Source organism: Orycteropus afer, unplaced genomic scaffold (genome assembly GCF_000298275.1).
Source record: "Orycteropus afer afer isolate SDZICR_OR568_19922 unplaced genomic scaffold, OryAfe1.0 scaffold00366, whole genome shotgun sequence".
Taxonomy (NCBI): domain Eukaryota; kingdom Metazoa; phylum Chordata; class Mammalia; order Tubulidentata; family Orycteropodidae; genus Orycteropus; species Orycteropus afer.
Genome location: NW_006921953.1, coordinates 1,100,749 through 1,105,007, shown reverse-complemented (window position 1 = coordinate 1,105,007; position 4,259 = coordinate 1,100,749).

The window sequence follows — 4,259 nt, the reverse complement described above, 5'->3', positions numbered from 1 at the left end:
TAGTGGATTACATTGATTGTTTTTCTAATGTTGAACCATCCCTGCATACCTGGTATGAACCCCACTTGGTCATGATGAATGATTTTCTTGATATCTGTTGCAGTCTTTTAAAATTATCTTCAGCAGAATTTTACTCAGTGTGATATTAATGACATTATTTGATAGTTTCTATATTCTGTTGGAACATCTGTCTTTGGAATGGGCATGAATATGGTTCTCTTCCAGTCAGTTGGCCAAATTTCTTGGCTTAGATTAGCAAGTGCTTCCAGTGTTTTATGCATTTGTTGAAGCATCTCTATTGATGTTCTGTTTATTTCTGATGCTTTTTTTTTTTTTTTTGCCATGCCATCAGTGCAGCTTGGACTTCTTTTTTCAATACCATTGTTTCTTGATCATATGCCACCACCTGAAATTGTTGAATGTTGACCGATTCTTTTTGGTACACTGACTCTTTATATGCCTTCCATCTTCTTTGATGCTTCTTATTTTTTGCTCATAGAATCCTTCAACATTACATCTCGAGGCTTAAATTTTTTCTTCAGTTCTTTCAGCTTGAGAAATGCCAAACATGTTCCTCCCTTTTGGTTTTCTAACTCTAGATCTTTGCACGTTTCATTATTGTAATACTTTGTCTTCTCAAGTCACTCTTTGAAATCTTCTGTTCAGATCTTTTACTTCATGATTTCTCCTTTTCACTTTAGCTCCTCTACATTTAACAGCAAGTTTTAGAGTCTTTTCTGACATCCATTTTGGGCTGTTCTTTCTTTCCTGTCTTTTCAGTGATTTTTTGCTTTCTTTTGTTTGATGTCACCCCACAATTCTTCTGATCTATTTTTGAAATGGTCTCTAAGTTCAGGTGGGATATACTCAAGGTTGGACTTTGGCTCTTGTGGACTTGTTTTAATTTTCTTCACCTTCAACTTAAATTTGCATATGAGCAATTGATGGTCTGTTCTGCAGTTGGTCCCTGGTCTTGTTCTGACTGATGATATCGAATTCTTCATCATCTCTTTCCACATACATATTTGATTTGATTCATGTGTGTGCCATCTGGTGAGGTCCATGTGTACAGTCCCCATTTATGTTGTTGAAAAATGTATCTCCAAAGAATAAGTCCTCCCATAGTAGGCACATCCAAAATATTTGTTGAATGAAGAAAGTTTTTGAAATAATTACCTTACTTCTACTTCATTTATTCACTTGTTTACTATAAACTAGGTGATATTTTGGTCATTGGGATATACCAGTGAACAAGACATATAAGGAAGGTCTAGTAGAGTTTTTTGCTCTAATAGAGGAGAATATAATAAGCAAGTTAGCAGACAAGATCATTTCAGAAAGAATGTAATAGATATGAAGGGGTAATACAAATTGGGTGAATGATGTGGGAAGAACATTACAGTGATGGGGAAAGCCTCTCAAGAAATGACATTTGGGCTAAGATTTGATTGATTAGAAAGGGACAGCCTTGCAAAGAGCTGGTGCAGAGTGTGCCAGGTAGAGAGAACAGCAGGTGCAAAGGCCCTGAGACAGCACTGTACTTGGTGTGTTGAAGGAACAGGAAGAAGGACAGCAGGGCTGGAGACCTGTGAAAAAGGGAGAAACTATTAACAGAGGAGGCCAAAGAAAGACAGCAGTTAATTCTCTTGCCTGAGATCAAAGGGCCTTTTCAGTGGAATTTACTCATTTATATTGCAAATATTGAGCACTTTCTTTGTGTCTGGACTCATGCCAGAGTCTGGAACTTCCAATGCAACCCATAACTAATGTTTGTGCAGTGCTTTACAGTTTACAAAGCACCTTTAACTCTGGCAGCATACTGTCTAAGGCATTTGACTACTAACCAGAAGGCTGGCTGTTCAAACCCACCAGCCACTCCTTGGAAGAAAGATTGGCAATCTACTTCTGTAGTGATACTGCCTCAGAAACCCAAGGAGGTGTTGCTATGAGTTAGATCTGACTGGATGGCAGTGATTTTTTTTTTTTTAAAAACATATTATGTTTAAATTCTCACTGTGGTTCTCCTATGAGGGATTATTTTCGAATTTGACAAATGAAGAACAGACTGGGAGAGGTGAAGATTTTATCAGGGTCATAGAGCTAGTTAATGGTAGCCCAAACCCACCAGCCACTCCTGAGAAGGAAGGTTGGGCAATCTACTTCTGTAGTGATACTGCCTTGGAAACCCAAGGAGGGGTCACTATGAGTTGGATCCCTCTCCACAGCAATGAGTTTGGTTTGTTTTTTTCTTGCTTGAAAACTGGTCCTCAAAGTGTAAATCCATGTCCTTTTGCCATACAAAATGACCAGCCAAAATGCCAGTGATTATACATTACTTATGTATCCTAAAGAAGAGTTCTAGGTATCCATATCTGAGTAGCACAAATTATTCATATAGAAATCCCAAGAGATAGAGGACATTTTTATTAAAGTCTTAGAATCCACACACACACACACACACAAACCAAACTCATTGCCCTTGAGTCCATTCCGACTCATAGTGATCCTTGGGTTTCCAAGATGATATCTCTACAGAAATAAATTGTCCAGTCTTCCTTCTGAGGAGTGGCTGGTGGGTTTGAACCACCAGCCTTCTGGTTAGCAGTCACATGCCTTAGCCACTATGCCAAGAATCCACAAGGGTACTTTTTTTTTTTTTTAACACAATGGAGCAAATCCTAGGAGTGGACTACTTAAGTTGCTGTACATATTATTGGAAAACAATTTTCCTTCCTCCACACCCAATTAGATGCCCAAAATAATTTTAATTTATTCTCCAATGAATGCCCTCAGGGTTGAGTTGAGTGGCTTTCTCTGTATAACTGAAGCAGAGTCCTGAGCTATGGTACTGAATGTTTGAATAACGCTCATTATCACCCGTTTTCTGCTTTGTCCTTGTATAAGGACAAAGAACGGCCCAGACCTGGACTCCTTGCTGGGACCTGGCAGTACAGGGAGTGCCTTGTATTTGTTGGGCTGGCTTTATATTTCTTCCTTGTGAAAATGAGCAGTATTTGCAACACATTCTACTGTGTATTGTTGCTATGAGAGATGAACAATCTCAGGGAAATGTCTTCACCAAGGGATAGGAATTGGCCACAGTTCAGTAGAGTAAACACTGGCTCTGTGTGTGCAGCATGTGCATGTGCAAATTTGTGCTACAGAACTCAGTAAAATATAGTTCCTGCTCTTAGGGAGATTAAACTTCAGTTAGATAGATAAAACGCAGTAAAACCTGTGAAAGCTGGAACCTATGCTAACCTGCCAGAGAAGGAAAACTCAAAATATTTTCCACCAACAGAGAAAGTTAGAAAAGTGGTAAGAGTGCACCCTGTCAAAGGTGGAAAACTTGTAAGACCCAGAAAAACATGGTAGTCCCATTGAGCTCCAGACCAGAGAATATGTGTTAATTACTACAATAGAGGTGACAAGACTGGTATGGATGGGGTGAGGCATTGAATCCATAGTGTTGGGATTTGGATGGGATCTGGATTACTCCATATGGAGCTTTCTACTTTTCACCTCTGGGAACACATTTCCAGCTGTCAGAGGTGACCACAGATTGTTGTTGTTTTTAGATACTGTCCTAGAAACCCTATGTACAACAGAACGAAACACTGCCCAGTCCTGTGCCATCTTCACAGTTGTTACCATGCTTAAGGCCATTGTCTCAGCCTACTGTGTCAATCCATCTCATTTAGGGTCTTTCCCCTTTTCAGTGACTCTCTACTTTACCAAACACGATATCCTTCTCCAGGGACTGGTCCCTTCTAACAACATGTCTGTGGTGTGGTAAATTACCTGGTATGGCTTTTCTAGCCATAAGTTTTTGTAAACTCCGTGGTAGAATTTGCTGTGAGCAACTGAGGAGCTCCTGATTGTAAATGTTATCCACTGGGGGTATTTCTGTTGGGTTTGGCACAAAGCAATGTTCTGGGAGGTTCGCTCTCTCTCAGGTGCTTAGTATTCTTTTTTTTTTTAATTTTAATTGTGATTTGGGTGAAAATTTACAGAGCAAATTCACTTTCCATACAGCAGTTCACATACACTTTGTCTCATGACATTGACCACAATTCACCACAATTCAACATCTCCCCTTATACTTCCTCCTGATAGTTACCTCTTCCCTGTGTCCATCCCTCCATGCATTCCTGCCCCCTAGGCTATCTCCCTGTGCATAAGCATCCCTTCTTTCTCCCATGATTGTTCTCTCCAAGGAGTATATCTACCTCAGGTAAATGTTCAACTCGTATGCCTGT